Source organism: Dunckerocampus dactyliophorus, chromosome 4 (assembly GCF_027744805.1).
Source record: "Dunckerocampus dactyliophorus isolate RoL2022-P2 chromosome 4, RoL_Ddac_1.1, whole genome shotgun sequence".
Lineage (NCBI taxonomy): Eukaryota > Metazoa > Chordata > Actinopteri > Syngnathiformes > Syngnathidae > Dunckerocampus > Dunckerocampus dactyliophorus.
In genome coordinates, this window is record NC_072822.1 from 3,946,664 (window position 1) to 3,964,908 (window position 18,245).

General features: G+C 40.1%; 1 protein-coding gene across 1 annotated transcript in view; it reads right to left on the reverse strand.

The window, feature by feature from the left end:
- The window catches only part of bmpr1ba (bone morphogenetic protein receptor, type IBa), a 61,941-nt gene that overhangs the window by 32,697 nt on the left and 10,999 nt on the right, over positions 1–18,245 (reverse strand). Inside the window, exon 2 of the mRNA XM_054773936.1 lies at positions 13,359–13,417. The gene's annotated coding sequence lies outside the window, so the exon portion shown is untranslated. The remainder of the gene's footprint in view (positions 1–13,358; positions 13,418–18,245) is intronic.

An 18,245-nucleotide genomic window follows, 5' to 3' on the forward strand; every position in this document is an offset into this window, starting at 1 on the left:
ACACACAGAAGCCAGAGTTTTTGAAAAGCTCCGCTCTGGTCAGAGTTTTTCAAAATCTCTGATTTTAAGGACAAAAACCTAAGTTTGTGTGCGGATGAGAGGCCAAAACGCGTCAATAAAAATGGCCGAAAGTAGTGTTTCCCCCCTCATACAATGGGATGTTGACGTCCATGTAAACACAAGCACCAGTTTAATAATATTGCAACACTTATGTTGTACAACGTCCCACCCAATGTCAAAAAAGCCTTCAGGGGTCCTGAGTCACATGACCACAGGGATGGCATCAAACAACGATGTGACTTTGGTGATCCAGTCCCCCACTAACACGAGGACCTCCTGATGCGTTAGCCTGCGCTAATAAAAGAGCGGCACGCGCCTCCACGCACGACCCGATGACAACTGCTAGCTTGGCCAGGAATAGTGTGTAGCCGAATGAGACCTCCCTGCGCGTGTCGCCGCTCTTGCTCGCCACCGCTTTTGCTCGCACACCTGCCAAACACAATGGCGCTCTCGGTTGATTTATCCTCCTATTGCATGCCTGCTGCCCTGTTTTGTCTTCTGCAGATTTAGGCCGAGCGTCACACAGATTTTTGTAAGATAGAACTCCAACACAGTCCGCTGGATCTGTTGACATTTGGAATGAATTTCTCCCTAATTGCCATCACGCCACGCTATTTTCGTAAAATTACACATTTTTCTTGTTAGATTCCAACTTGATGCTTTGCCTTGATTCCTGGAAAATGACTGCTGATTTTTTTCTAGTTTTCTTGTTAAATTATATTTTTAGAAAAAAATTGAACAGTGGCCCCTGGGCCACATTTTGGACACCCCGATCTAAATCCATACGTCCACAAAGCATAAGGTTGAAATATAAAACAAAATATTATGAGAAACAAACAAAACAAAATAAAGTTGTAATTTTTGGAAAGTTAGGTTGGAGAACAAGTAAAAATATTATGGAAATAATAAATAACAAAAAGAAAATGTACAAGATGCAAGTTGAAATGGTTGGGGGAAAAAAAGCGGAAACGGAAAAAACATCTGTAATTTTACGAGAATAAAGACAAAACATTGAAAGAAAAAAGTCATTTTCTTACGAGAATAAAAGTCGTATTCTAAAAAAACAACAATAAAATGCCCAGTGAACCCAATATTATAGGACCACTAAGTACACAGTTTTTCCAGTTGTCGTTATGTTTCCTCGCTGTTGTTTTGCTTGCTATCATTTGCAAAGGACATACTCACTTAAAAAAGAGAAGAAAATATCAATTAAATGCTTAAACACTGTTTTGTCCTAGTACATCATACTGTCCTTGATATTTTGGGTTCTAAGGTTCCACTTTACAAGGGAATTAAGCTAAATATTGACTTAATTAGAATGAAAACCAGGCAGGCAGATTAACAAAAGGCTCACTGAGAAAATCTTATTTTTAACAACAAAAGGAAGTAGAGAATAAGGGCCCCTAGTTGGCAGCTGTTTGGGGACAAACTGAACTGGATGACATCAGTGTTGGGTGGTGCTTTTGCAGAAAGGGGAGTTGGTTGGGTACAAGCCGCTTTTAACCCCCCAAACCTGCACCTGCATGAACACATGTACACACGTCCGCTGAGAGAGTTATTCACACATCATTGCCGATACCAGCGTGGGCCCCCTCTACAACATGCCAAGAGGCCCCGATGGCACCGCCTGTTAGACAAAACATTGATGCTCTGTGAGACTTTAGCCAACAAACACACAGCGAATGCCAGGAACGGATGAGAGGCTGTTCTATGGACGACTTCAAAGTCGAATCATGTGAAAAAGGTTAGAGGGGAACCAGCGACTAAGTATCTGACTTAATTAAAACAGACATCAATGAGCGACAATGGGCATGTATTTACCTAAAGCGCAACGAGGATAGGGCACTAATTGGAAGCAGCCACTTATTGAAATTGCTATTAATTCCTTTTTTCTAAAAACTTCTTTTTAGAACTTTAATAATGATTTGGAGTGCATGAAAAAGTGGGGAGGAAAACATAGCTCTCTTTGACCATATGGTCATTTATTATTATAAGTATGATGCACAACAGAATTGTGGTATTAATAGAAAAACTACATCAGGAGGTTGTCTACAGTCACAGCTGTCAATGCCAATGTCTTTTGACCAGGCGATACCTCACACCCGGCAACTATAGGAGCCTGCGGTCAATTGAATAGGGGTATTAATCTGAGTTTTACAGTATTTGAAGTAGCATTTATGAGTGTTTTTTAAGGTTTACTTTTTATTATTTTCTTAATAGTTTAAAACTAACACCAATGTGCTCACAATTATTAAGTTGACTGTACTAATTTAGATATTTGATTGGTTAAAAAGAGTTGTAGTTATGTCTTGACAATAAACATTGATCATCCTAGTCTGTACAAATCTGATCAGCTACGATAGCATCAACACTAGCGCTAGCACGACATGCCAGGTGTCCTGGCTGGTCCACCAATATTATAAACCCCTAAAGGTGAGCGCTCTAGGGTTGCCACAGAGCCGGTAGATGTGCTATCCTCCTTATTACAAGCTAGTATAGCATCAACATGACTTCAACACTGTTATTGTATGGTCAAATTGTCACATATTACATTTTAGCATTGTGACAATCACAAAGGAGGACAGGAAGGACAGAGGAAGGTGACGGGAGCAAAGCGGGTGTTGGAACGGTGGCGGTGGGGTACACGAGGGTCTACTCAGGGTGAGTGGCACAGTGGGATAACAGCGTGGGGAGTTCATGACCCCGCCAGCCCCTTTTCGCACTGCATAAACAAAGAGATTACAGTGAGAAGGGGTTCTGCTTTGCTAACAAGCGGGGGCACACACACGGACGGGGTCTTCATGCACATACAAACAAGGGCAAGCTCACTTGGCCAGAGTGAACAAAATTAAGTCACACACACACACACACACACACACACACACACACACACACACACACACACATACACACACACACAACATGGAGCATCATAACATTGTGGCGCCACCTGTCTCCTCTTCAGCAATTAATGAGCTCACGGGATGCTCCGACCAAGTGGCAATTAGCAGGGGGAAAGAAAGGGGGGGAGTCATGGAATGAGGGAGGAGGAGTGCTGGTGAAAGGAGGATAATAGAAGAGAGAGAGAAGAGAGGAGCGATAAGGTAAATGATACACACCAACAGGAACGTGGGGGTTTAAAATTAGAGAATAAGAGACAGGTCAAATTGAAGCAGGAGAATGAACGTGAAAATGTTATGCTTTGGTTAGCTGTGCCCTTGGCAGAATTGAAAAATAAAAAACATGTTGATCCTGATGTAATTGTCCCCTTAAATTGTTGATGTATCCGTACCGCCACTTTACAGATCACCAATGTTTCAGGCATGTCATTTAATTTGGATTACAGTTATCGCGCTTAATTGGTTCCACACCCAACCACGATAAATTCATTTCTGAGAAATAGGATTCCTTATTTATAAATGGATTATGGCATAGAAAACCTTTTTCAAACTTCTAAATATACCCAATATAGTAGATACAATCAGAGAAAATAAGCAATTTAGTACAGCTGACCTAGTAGGGGAGCAGAATCTATGGTAATGGTGATGGTAATGGTTTCATTTCATTTGAACATGCATGCAAGTTGCAATGGAATACATCACATAATTCCATTCGCAGTTCCACATGTCCAAAAGGAGTAGGAAGAAGCAAAGCTTATGTAGTCCTACCCCCCATCCATTCCACATCTTGTGCAGTACATTTTATTCACCTCCCGTATTCCACATGTGATGTTTTAATAGATAGAATAATGGTAAGGTAATGTAACAATATGATGATGTGATTATTAAGATTTATTTCACAATAAATAATCTGTATAATAATAAATAAATAATAATAAATAGAGACAAGCATAACAAAACAAATTAAAGACTCTTTTTCCTTGTATTTTGCAAACATCAACTGCTGGTATTGTTTTTTGAATTCGCTCATCCCGGTGCACTGTTTGAGTTCCTTGCTCAATCCCTTCCATAATTGAATTCCACACACTGAAATGCTGTGGGTTTTTAGTGTTGTTCTCGCATAAAAGTGTTTCAAGTTTAGTTTTCCCTAAGATCATACTTTTCCTCTCTTGTAGAAAAGTATTGCATGACATTTTTGGGTAGCAGCTTATTGTTAACCTTATGCATTATTTTAGCGGTTTGAAAATTGTAATATTTGTGATTTTCAAAATAAGGGATTTGTATGTTCTCTATCCGCGGCATTATGGATGATCCTCAGTGATCTTCTTTGCAGGACATTCAGCGAGTGAAGATTGCTTTTACAGTTACCCGGTATTACCCCGTATCGCCAAGGTAGAAGTTAGATATGGTAATACCACAGAACTGTAAAGAGCGTGGAGTGATTTTTGATCAACAGCAAATTTTGCTTTATTCAATATATAAGTATTTCTCTCCACCTTACATTGTATATTTTTGATGTGAGATTTCCAGCTCATTTTTTCATCTATTATGATCCCCATCAATGTATTTTCGTTCATCCTTTCAATGTCCACACCGTCTATTTGTATTTGGTCATACGTGTCCTTTCTGCTATTACCAAATAGCAGTATTTTAGTTTTACTTAAGTTCAAGGATAATCTGTTTTCATCAAACCATATTTTTAATATGTCCATGTCATCCGTGACTTTTTTAATTAGCTTTTATGTACTTTCCCCAGAACAAAAGGCAGTATTATCATCCGCAAATAATACCAAATTTAAGTCTTTCTTCACTTTACAGATGTCATTGATATACAAGTTGAACAGTTTTGGTACCAATATTGACCCCTGGGGTACTCCACACGTAATATTTAAAATTGCAGATGTGTCTTCTCCTAGCTTTACAAATTGCTTCCTGTGTGCTCGGTAACTTTTAACCCAATTCAAAACTAATCCTCTGATTCCGTACCTTTTCTAATTTTGTTGTTAGGATGTTGTGATGAATTGTATTGAAGGCTTTTGTGAGATACTGCAGCTGCACACTTTCTGTGGTCTATAGCGTTAGTAATTTCCTCCATGATTTCAATCAGTGCCATGGAGGCTGAAATGACTAATGTATTGACTATCTGCAAGTAATTCATTATTATTAATAAATTTGTCCAACATGTTATTGAATAGCGTCTCGATAATTTTTGAAAATTGGGGTAATAAAGTTACGTCGACGGTTCAGGGCTGACTTTTAGGTTGTTGTTGTAGACTATGGCCGCAACAGTAACCTGCGTTCTTACTATTATTATTATTATTATTATTATTATAAATAATCATTGTTATTACGAATAACAAATAAATAAATAATAATTAACAGGTTGGTGGGCTTATTTAGTGGTCGGCTGATTATCGGGTGGGATATTTGGAATTTTGACATATATTGCTATCGGGCTTCATTTAAATCCGACAGGCCGATATCAAGAATATCAATTTAAAACTGGGTTATTTCGGCTCAGATGCAGCTCTCTCTCTCTCACTCCTGCCGGCTGCAACTTCTGTCTCCAGCATTGCTCCACCCACGGCGCCATCTTATTGGCATTTATGTTTCTGATGTTCTTATTCTTTTTCTTGTGTTTTTCTTTCTTTCTTTTTCTGGGAGAATGAACAGAACAAGAATTTCATTGCATAGCAGAACTACCTGTTTTACTGTGCATATGACAATAAAACTCTTGAATCTTGAATCTTATTGGTTAAGCAAGCCACAGCATGCGTTAGTGGCAGAGCCAGAGCAAGAGCGAAGATGGAGGTTTTCTCGTGTGGAGAACGTCCTGAGAGCAAACACACATGTCAACGTAGAGAAAACTCTCTCGACATTGTAATAAACATCCCAGTGCTCCACATCTCACAACAACTATTAACGTTACAGTGAGCAGCAGAATACCGTGAGAGCGGAGTAAACATTAGCGGCAGCTCTGCTAGCTCGTATTACCTCCCGACATGTCTGTGAATGACTTGAAAGAAGGCTGCTGATAATGTTGACAGTCTTAACCAGCCCGTGATGGTAAAAGCACTAAGTAGTCAATTCATTCTAAATATTTTATGTGCTTTGTAAATGTGAATATTTGACATGCATAGAATATGATTGGGCATACGTAAACGTAAATTCATTTTCTTTCAAGTTCCGTCTTGTTTGTGTTTACACGTCCATTCATCACGTCAGCTCCCCCCGCTCTGCCTCGATCCATCTGTCTTTCAGTCCATCTTTGCTTCCTGTCCGTCACGCCACGTCACTTCCACGCACACACAAACACACACACATACACACAGTCTTTTGTTGGCCACCTGATAACAGGCAGTCATTCATACCTCCTCTCGACCCCCGTGACCCCTGAACCCTAAGACCTAAATGTGGAACAAGAACTAGGAGATGGGTCATGCATTTGCTGACAGTTATTGCTCACACACACACACACAACATATTAAGGTGGACCATGTTTCCAGTCCAACAAATAACCATTAGTGTTATATTTGTGCAAAGTGTGTATGGAATGTGCAGGAGGTGGGGGCATTGTAACATTCCAGCACAGAACAGTGTATTGTATGTCTCATATTATTTACCATCATGTTAAAATGACCCACATTAACTTTTTGGATAAGTGCTGACAAAAGCGTCCTACAGTGAACATTTAGCAGGATTAGTTGTGACACTTTGGCACTTTCCAACTTTTATGTGTACTCAGCATTGAGAACAGGGGTGGGCAACCTATAGTCCATAGGCCATATTGTGGCCCAGGACAGTATTTGATCCATGTCAAGCAATTAAAAAAATAAATAAATTATTTAAAAATTCCCAGAGGAATTCTTGAAAAAAAAAAGCCCATTCTTAGTGTCCTAATTTTTCACATGACTATATGATATGTATTTGTGTAAGCTAAGTCCCGCTCAACATTGCTCCCTTGTTATATCACCTTTTTTCAGAAATTAATGAATTAATTAATGATCGCTGTTTCGTGGTAGACTATGGTCTATTATTAATCAAAACATATAGAAATACAAGTGATGTGTAGTATTCTGGTCACTAGGTGGCAGTCGTGACACAAAACATTGAGACATTTCCTTACATTACCTTAACATTGCATGAAGTCTAGCTTCCATTCACGCTCCGTAAATGATGAGTAGCAAAGTTCTTACGCCAACGTTCTCCAGTGTTTCAGGTCGCTGTTTCGACATGGTAGTTAGTTAGTTAGTTCAGGTCAGTGTTTGTGATGAGATTCCGCCACGATTGAGCAGTCCGCCGGGGAAATACTTCCCCACACAAACGTTCCTTCTCCTCACGATGACAGCATTTCACTCACATGATGCCAATTTCTGCGAGACTCGTCAACTATAAGAAGGTTACGTTTTTATTGGCTGATTCCGCTATTCCGTCAATGTGGAAATCATAGGACCCTGCTCAAATTGACTTGGAATTTATCACAAAGCTCAACTGCGGTTTACTGAACTCCCACTGTAACTTTAGGGTGTTTCACTCAATCGCCATGAAAAACAGGCGGGACTTAGCAAGTAATTCATCCAGAAGTCACTCACCATTTGGCTAATGACTATCCCTCAACGAAGCACTCGCACACGCCGCACGCACACACTCATAGCACTTTATTTATTTATTTATTTATTTATATTATTTACTTGTATTAATGTCTCTTCTGTTGTTGTTGCTTAATTTATTGGTATATATGTTTATGTGTTTATGTTTCTTATGTTCTTATTCTTTCATTTGTTTTATTTCTTTTCTTGGGAGAATGAACAGAATACGATTTTCATTGCATGGTATAACTGCTGTTTTACTATGCACATGACAATAAAACTCTCTTGTATCTTGTGTCTTGTAAAATGTGAAGAATATCTGTACCACATGTATGCTAGCATGCATTCCATTCGTCAGCATTTTTTAATTTAACACCAAAGTGTCTCAAAAAGTTTGTGACCAAAACTCGAAAAGCGTACGTTATAGCCCTTCTTTGTGTGTTTCCGAGTACAAACAGACAAGTAATAAGACACACTTGCTTAAAGGAAGAAAAGCGGATACACATAAAGCTTACAAGCACATACACACAGGGCAGGTGTGGGGTCAGCGTCGGGGTCAGTAGCTTCGCTCCGGCTCCCAAATATAGAGCATCCACTATGTGAGGATGCAGGGTTCACCGAAAGGTTCTCGAATGACCACCGGCTATCGTACAAAACGTTCATTCATTCATGTACACAATCACAGCTACAGCATAAAATGAATGCACATTAACACACGATGTCAGTGCATGCATCTAATTAGTTTTGTGGCGATACAGCGATTATAAGCTGCTTCACGCTAACATGTCATTAAGATCTCTATCTTCCTGCAATCTGTAAGCATGACGGCTCATTTCCTCTCCTGCTTAGCCCATCTCCTTTTCCCCTCTACTGTTTCTCCTTGCTTCCCTACTCTTGCCAACCGTCTCCAGCTCTCGCAAGACGACTTCTGACAGAGTCCATTCAGCGCTGAACAGAGGACCCTTCTGCAGCCGAAACATAAGACTGACACCTTGACCCCACCGGGATGACCTCTGCACTCCCAACCAACGGGTCTGACACATAGAAACATGCAAATATGTGAGTGTGTGTGTGGCGTGTGTGCAACTTGCAAATTGATCTGACCAGTTGCATCCGTTAAAGCAAAATGCATACTCACTTCCGTGCACGTGCAAGTCAATATGCGACAACACAAGTTGCATGTTACAAAGGAAATAGTGGAATTATAAGAAAACAATAGCAAAGTTATTAGAATCTGCAGTTTTTTGAGAAAAAATTATTGTAATTATTATTATTTTTATTTCCGGAAAAGAAAAAATAGAGCGCACAGGTATATTGGCCGCACCCATTACATTTTAAGACAAAAAAAGATTTGTACATACAGTATATAACCGGTCTATAAGTCACCCAACATGGGATATTTAGTACACACAAAGATGTTACACAGAAAGATTTTTGTTACTTTTGATTAAATAAATGTTTTTTTTCCAAACAGCAGCGAACAGTGCACGTAACATGACTAGTTAAACAGCAGCCTACCAGAAAAGTCATTCATCGTTGTCTTCATCCTGCTGGGAACTAAAACCACTAAAGTTGTCTTCTTCAGCGTCAGAATTGAAAAGACTGATAATTCCTTCATCACACACTTTGTCAGTCTCTCTCTTTCATTGTCGCTCTCGGCGTCACTTTTGTCTCAAGGCAAATTAGCCCTTTAGCTTGTGTTGTCCTCTTTATCACGCAGTAGTCCAGGCTTTCGGAACCCATTAGTGATAGTGGATTTTTTGGCACACTATAAACCTTGCCGTCGTACCTCCACTCGATGTTCCCAGCATCACTCGTTAGCTCATGATATCACAAATTTGTTATAAAATCACCACGTTTTTCCTGCAAAATGATCACTTTAAGATTGTTTCAACTATATTCTTATAAATACAGCTTTTATTTCCCTTCTTTCTGGTGTTTCACTGCAGGCTACCAACTACTCTATTCTATTTAATTACCTTGTTATACAAGAACGTCAACTTTAGTTTGTTCAATTAAAAAGACTAGGTAAAATACAACGTTTTTTCTTGGAAAGACAAAAAAAACAGGTAATTAAGGTCAGGGGAGCAGTGGTTAAATCTGTTAAGGTATCATCAACAGCGGGCACACAGTTATTTAGAGTAACTCAATCTTCTGATTACTCCCTGAAGTGCACAAAAAGATCCTTGACATGTGAGTGAGGGGATGTACGTGCTTTCAACTCGTGTGTGTGTTTGCATATTGCACTATATACTGTAAGTAACTGCATCTGTGCTGATTTGCACTAATATGGTGCATTCAGGTGCAGTTGCAGAGACTGTAAAGCGTCTTTGTTTGTCTTGAAAAGCAATATAAAAGTGCATGCATTATTATTATAATTGAATTATTAATTAATATGTATTCTTGCTTTGGTTAGTTTGGTGCAATGTCTACTGTTTGTATGTGGATAAGCTGCTTCGCAATTTATTACAATTTTTATCTGTCTGTCCTAACACACACATTTTATCTTGCAGCAGTGACACAAGCACACGTTGCACGCACCGGCACACAACGCAACCCCCTGCCGTCCCGTCCCCTGGCTTAAGAGAAATTACTGCCACCTGAAGCGGAACCCTGTCCATCATGAAGAGGGCCCCCCTAAAGCCCTACAGGTGTCCTTTAACATGTGCAAAAGGTCCATCGAACCCTCCTACCCCCTCCCCCCGGGCTCTCCATGTGGCCATTCATCTGCCTGTGGTGGAGGACATCAAAACAAAACACCTCCCCGGGGGTGGGCAGGGGGTTCACAGCTCAGCGTGCACGTGAATTGTTGAAGGGAAGGGAATACAAAGCTCGCCGCTTTTAAACCCTCGGAGAGACGTTCCAATGTGGATGCAAGGAACATCCGGAGAGAGAGAGGGGTGGAGTTTCACTCCAACTAAATTGCTGTGCTGCACAAACTGCTCTTCTGCTTCACTGCCGCTTCCTGTCTAAGTACTTTTGCCGAGACAGGTGGCAAACATTTGAATGAGTGTTAAAATTAAGTTTGGCATATTAAACAATGGGCGGTGCATATCAAAGCGTGTCTCATTCACATGAATGGGTTAACTTTTCCATCACCTCTTGGAGCAGGTCGGGGGGAATACTCAAGTAATTTCTGTAGCCTCTTGCATCTTCCTTGTGAATTTGTGTTAATAACTGATCATAATGCCCAAAGCTATGATTTCTAGTCAGCAATTCCCTCTCCCACACTGTCTTCTTTTTTTTCTAGATTATGCCTCCTTCCTGCTCTTTCCGCATTCTCTTTCTGCAGCTGCAAGAAAAGATAGACTTACCTTTCATTTCTGTAAAGAGAGCTTCTTCTCCCTTGCAAAAAGAAGAATTAATGAGGCTTGGGGTGATGCCTGATGTTGCGTGTCGTCACACGGGACAAAGCGGGACCAAATAATGCTACAACTGCTGATGCGGGAAGTGGTGGTGACAATGCATACCTATGCACGTCACACGTACTATGGTCGTGCACTAGATGTAAACAGTACTTGACAACAAGTAAATAAGTCGTGTGGGAGCGTGGTCATTTTGTGCCAATGCACACAATTTTCGGTCATGAATTGAGTGTAAACAGAACGCAAATAGCGTGCAAAGTAGTCTTCACGCTATTCAGGCATGCCACAAACAAAGCAATAAATGACACGCATTGCCACGGCAAATTGTGGCACAATGTGGAGGCAAAATGCGTGCAAGTGTAAACACAACTGATGCAGCAGACCAGTCAGCACTGAACTATTTGTGCATGTATTGCCAAGTAATTCACTTTTCTTTCTGCCTTTTTTTCTCCAGTGTGGCTGTTCGGATGGAGTTCAGAAAAGTTTTATGGATCAGTTACTTTGGTACCCTCCCTAGCTTTTATAATTAAAACAAAAACCAAACTGTTACACTGTACTGCCTGTTGTAAACAAGCTTGAATGTCAATCAAGTGTAAGGCATAGGTCAAAATAGAGCTGAAACTTTAACTTAGCTTTGACATACAAAACTCCTGTTGAAAATGTGCGAAATTTGACAAGATACAACCTTTGGAAAAGACAAAACAAAGATGACCACCTGAGACGTGCACAGATGTGACAGGACAAAGACAGAGAGTGAGCGAGACAGTCGCACATTCAGAATAAAGCAGCAGCGTATCGCCGTGCCGCCCGGGAAGAAATTCTTCTCTTTGATGTCAATGCCATGTGACCAAGCCAGCGGAGGAATTGAAGCGCCGTCCAAACAAACGTCAACACTTCTAACACCCTCAAGGTCGCCCTGTGTGTGAGTGTGTGTGTGCATGGGTGAGTGTGTGTGTGTGTGTATGTGTGTGTGTCAATGCAATCCTTTAGGAGCACGTAGCAAACAGGGAGGAGGGTTACGGACATACGCTTTTAACCAGGAAACATCACTCAGCATCATCAAATATGTTTAAAACGATGAAGTAAAATCTCAATTAAAAGGACACCTTCGAACAAAATACTGCGTACACATCCCTTGTTTGTCGCAAAAAGATGAAGGCCAAAGAAAAAGCAAAGACGTGCAGCTGGTTGAATGCTGAATGAAGTGGATGTTTAACTGTATATTCATGAGAATATAAATATCTGTTCATTATCTGATTCGTTTACTGTGATTTTCCTTCAAAAAGAGTGGAACCTCAGTTGGTGTCCACCCTGGTAAGCGTGTTTTTGGCTAACGTTGAAAAATGTCCTCGGTTGGCGTGCATTCTTTGGTTAGCGTACAATATGCGTCTTGTCGTGTCATTAATACACTGTGTTAATTCATCTGTATTCTTAATATTTTTTTCATCAGAAAACGTCCTTCCTTGTTAGCATCCTCTTAGCTAGCTACACAAAATGGCAACCGGAACCTGAAGCTACGTCGCCAGTCAATGATGTCATCAGTTGTTCATTTATCCCTTTCAGTCATCATTTATATGTATTTATGTGCATTTCCAATTGTTTTCTGAATGTGAAATTATAATTCTGAAACTATAAAAAGGTGTTCTGTGTTAACGCTTTTGGCTTTCTGGAACAGATGAATTGGATTTACATAACGTCTTCTCTGGGTGTGCCTTGAAACGTTGCTTGTTTATTGTTTTTCACAATAAACTCAATAAACTGCAATTACAACACTGGTTCTGTTGCTGCTGCTGTGTTGTGCACAGTTATGTGGTCAAAGAGGGGTACAGCTTCCTTTCCACTTTCTCATGCCCTGCAAATCGTTATTAAAGTAAAAAAATTTAGTTGTTATATCGAGCTTTCAAATTTAGGAAATTACACTCTGCTTCCAATTAACATCCCATCCTCTTTGCGGTTTCAGTAAATAACTCCTCACCCCCATCCCCTGACTATAGTTACAGCATTGAAAGTTATCAATGACAGTGGAAGTGTTACCAATGTCCAAAGCTACACATAATCTCCATGTAGTAAGTCAACATTGAACTTTTCATTGTTTTTGGAGCACAATCTCGTCACCGCTGGTAAACAGAGGTGTCCCATTGCAGTAGTTTATTTAGGATTCCGTTGCAGCCCAGACAGGGATTACACCAAAGCCCGTTGCTGCCTCTTTTAGAGCACTAAGTACTTTCTGCTGCTGTTGACGGGCTGCTGGGAGCCTGAAGTCAACAGACAGCTGTGTGAAAGAAAAGGAGGGATGACACAAGGAAAGAGAGACGGCGAGGCTGAGATGGAGAAACACATCAATGATGACAAAACACAAGCCGAGAGTTATGCTTTGATAGACGGATTTTCGAATGGCGCCCTCTGGGGGACAAGTGAAACACAGCCATTCAAATAGTGCTTACCGTTACTTGAAGGGTGGATCCGTAAACATCAGACGCAGATGGTCATACACCGCTGTACTCTGTAGACACACAAACATTTACATGACTTCAAACATACAAAGTCATGTGCAGCTTATCGTACGTTTTGACCTTATTCAAACGCAAATGACGTCAACACAGTGAGCGTTGTGTTTTGTGCACCTGGGCGTGACTTTGTGTGCCAAGTACACGAATGCTGGACAGTCGAGCGGTCGATTCCCACCCGTATGCTTGGAAAATTCAACTAAAATAGAAAATAAAAAGATTTCAATAAATATAACCATGATTGCGTGTCTATTTCTGCATCAAAAAGACAAAGAAAAAAGGTTTGGAAAAGTAAAAGATGAAGTCACAGTGAATTAATTTCACAGAACATTTGCTTTTACGACATCTAATAAACTACTCTTACAGCCTCCCGCCCTCCCCATGTGTGTCTCTTGTGTGGTTGTGTTTTGTATGATGTTTGGACAAAGAGGTCAATTCATATTAGGTGGTAAAAACGCCAAGATTGTCTGTAAATCATAGCCCAACAAACTAGTCGGGTGGGGGTAAAAAGCAATGAAAATGATTCTATTGACCCAAATAAAAAGGTGACATTCATGACTGAAAATTAGTGCAAGCCTCAATTTCAATCCCATAAATAAGAGCTGCAATGTTTTAAAGATTTAGTCAGCCTCGAAAACATGGTCATCATGAATGAGTCACGAAAATATGAGCTGAACCCGAACAACTCATGATGGACCAATGAATTGCCTTTTTGCGCAGGCACGCTTATGTAACAGGCCAAGGGAGGTTCTCATGTACCGAACATCAACCCGGTCCAGTCCCCCTAAATTTGACCATTTTATGTTCAATGTTCTACTCAGTCATACAGTAATTAGGCTGTGACCACACTCTCCCTGTTCACTCACAGAACATACAGTCGTCCCTCGTACATCGCGGTTAATTGGTTCCAGACCTTCCACAAGGTAGGATTCAATATTAAAAATTTTCTATTTTAGAGCATAGAAAACCTGTTTGTGACTTTCTAAATATGATTTCTACCATTATTAGAGCCCTGTAGACATGAAATAACATCCCTATAGTCACCATTACGCCCCTATTATTCTTTGTTTACACCACATTGCGCAACTCTTATACGCGGGCTAGGGGATCACTGCAGGGACATAAGCCACTTTAAACACAGCTGCTGAGCTAGTTACGAGTTAGCCTCCAATTTATTTATTAGAAACTCGAGAAAGTGTTTGAAACTGAGTGGGGAAGAAGGACAAAGTAAAAAGCCAAAAACATACCACTTCCACACGGAATTGGAGGAGAACTTTTTTTCAATATGTCATGCCATGGCTGACTCCAGTGTAATGTTGTGCAACGTTGGTAATGTAATGTAGGGTAATGTCTCATCACTGACATCTGGTGACCAGGATACCACATATGACTTGTCTGTCAATATGTTATGACTAAAAATAGGTCATAGTCAACCACAAAACAGCCATCATTTATCAATGAATTATTAATTCATTCATTTTCTATGCCACTTGTCGTGAGGGTCGCGGTGGTATGCTGGAGCCTATCCCAGCTGCCTTTGGGCAAGAGATGGGACTCTCAATGGGACTGGTCGCCAGCCAGTCGCATGGCACATACTGTATAAACAAATAAACATTCACACTCACATGCTATGGACAATTTATACTGCTGTTAAAAACATAACCTGAGTATTACTTTTGGCAAGAAGTTGTTTTGATTGTTTTTTCTTACTTTTATTGTTCTATTGTCTTCCATTGGATTACTCTCACAGATCCTGTCGTAAAAGACAACACAATCTCACAAAAAGTAACCACGCTTTGATGTACCATTGTATCACTACATGTTAGTAAAGTCGATTAATATCCAGATTCAGTATCCAGGATATACTGAATGGTGCAGGCATATTTCAATGCACATCCTATTAATACAATAGCATGATGATTAATGCATCACCTTCTGGTAAAAGTCTCTATTTGGTCATGCATATTATGTTTCCTAAGCCTGCAAGAATTGAATTTGACAGGACATTGAATATAATACGACTGTACTATTCCTGACATATCTCCTGCCATGCACCTGATCACAACATCCAGTCATTATTAATGAGTAAAAAATAGCCTCTGTGTGCTTTAGGTTTGATCTAAGGCATGTCGGAAGAAGAAAAAAAGCAAAAAGGAGGGATGGCAGGGTGTCGGTTTACCGTCTGCTGGTCAGGTATCAAAAGCAGCCCTGTCAAGGCAGGAGCCCGGCGGTGTGCCTCAATGCTTGGCTGTTCCGAAAAGGATCAGCGAGGCGGATTAGCTTCCAAATCTCTTCTTTCACTCAGCTGCTACAAACTGTCATTTCTCTCTTTGCCAATGAAAACACTGACAGGTAAAGACGCCGCCTGCAGCGGAATGGACTGGAGAGATGATGCTTTTATTGTAATGTACTTAACCTTATCCATGGAGGAAGCTTTTGCGGTAAAGATGTACTATAACTACTGTCAGGTATATACTGTACGGTACATGACTGTATGGACAGCTACATATTTTATTCGTAAAGGAGTTCACCTGGCAAAGAATTGGTCACTCCACTTCGCGAAGGACCTGCGGCGGCATGTTAAGACGGGGATGTTTTACAAAACGTCAAACATCAGGGGTGCTGGGCTCATTGTTCCTATGGAAGCAGAAAGTATAGCTACAGAAGGGGTGTCCAAAGTTTTTCCAGGGAGGTCCACGTTAGAGCTGCAACGATTAATCGATGAATTATTCATCGATTATCCAATTAATCAACACCTGTTTTGGCAATCGATTAATCATGGATCACTCCAGTGGAACTCGTATGCGTGTTCAAAATGAATTAAACCATTACCATTATAGTACTATTTTCATTTTATTCTCATTCACATAAAATTACAGGTGTTTTTTTTCATTTCTGCTATAGTTTTTTTTTTTTTTATTTTCCAACAATTTCAACGTTCTTATAAATTTCCTTCTCGTAATTATAACTTTAGCTCCCATAATATTTAGACCTTATTCTCATAACATTATAACTTTTTTCCGCAACCAAATTTTCCAACTTTATTCATTTTGTTTGTTTTCTTACTATTACAACTTTTAAAAAAATAACATCTGTTTTTAATATGTCAGCTTTATGCTACTAAAATGACGATGTTTTTCCTCATATTTTGACTTCATTCTTGCAAAATTACTCCTGATTTTTCCATTTTTTGTTTTTCTTGCTGTTTTTTTTTTTTAGCTTTCTTGTTAAATTATATTTTTAGAATATGCTGCGGGCCAATAATTTGGACAGCCCTGAATTACAGTGTGGAATCATACAGTAACCCTCATCTAAGTAACCCTGTGTAAACATGTGACCAGCAGTATCACAACCGTTTGTTTGGGTTGGGATCTAATCTATTGATCCAATGAAAACACAGGTATCCAGCAGCTACCACAGGCCCAAATACCACCCACTCTGCAGTACTTTTCATTAAGACAGAGGCTCCATAGACTCCATTAAATAACAACATTTGCGATCAAATTTGTGGAATTTGTCAAAAGGCAAACACGCGCACAGAACACGGATTCATGTTGATGATGAGTAATGTGGCCGCCCGCTCAGCTAGCATAACAGCTCTGAGCCACACACATGCTACCCACCCACAGCCTTTAATAGCACCTTGCAATGAAAATGGCATGGGAAGACACTGGCTGATTTGGGATCGGCATGGCAACAGTACACACTATTTCTGCTAAGTTGGCACTAAATATTCATTCCACTAAAGTACAGGTTGCCAGTTTCTTCTTTATTTTTGTGAGGCTTTTTAAACAAACCTGGCCCCCCATAGCAGTCATCCCGTCTCTGGTACTACAACCAAGGACGGGAAATTGCCTGGAGAAACTACACAGGTAAAAAAAGATGAAAAAAATCCCATCTTTTCCCAGCTAAAAACACAAAAGGGCTACACAGAAAAGCTGAACTTAATATAACACACATTATTAACTCGCACTACAGTATGCATGCATGGATGCCCGCACTTTGGATGAATTAAAAAACATTCAAAAGAGTTATGTGATGTGGAACACAGTGTACAAGCCAGATGTGTCTTTTTTCTTTAAAAAAATGTTAATTAATGAATAACATTCTCTGCGCATATTTAATCATACAATGGTGATACCGATGGCAGCACAGCTTTGAATATTCGTTCATGTATTGCAACGACTTTAGACCGCTCGAAAGCAGGCAGACGTAACATAATTAATACATTCCCAGGGTGACGTGCTGAATACAAATGGAAGGCAAGAGGTAAACATGCAATTCTTAAGAAGCTAAGGTAGTCACATACATACAGTCTTGGAATGGGGCTGTAAATGACGTTTTAGGGTACCCCCTATGAGTTGTTATCAAAGTGCTTTGGAAGCATACATGCAATATAGATGTTGTCAACATTTTTGACAAATGGTCAGTGACTTGTGGCCAATGTGCTGCTGAAACCCGAGTCACACTGAGGCGGAATGAGCCGGAATGTCATTGGAATGAAAATTCCTGGTTTATTCTTGGATATTCTAAGTGCATTTAAAAAATTCTGGGTGCATTACAAAGTGCATTTCGGAATGCATTCAAAGTGGAAAAATATCTAACAGCATTCGGTAGGTGCATTCTAAATATTCTTACAGTATTCCAACATCATTCCAAACATTCTGATCGCATTCGAGGCAGAACCGAAACAGCAAACCACTTGAAATCCTGCCAGAATGTTTCCAAATGTGCCTCAAATTAGCCGCAGGGAAGCTCATCTAGATCTCAACTGATGTTGGAATATATTTCAATGTTTAAAAAATTCACTTTGAATGCCGTCGT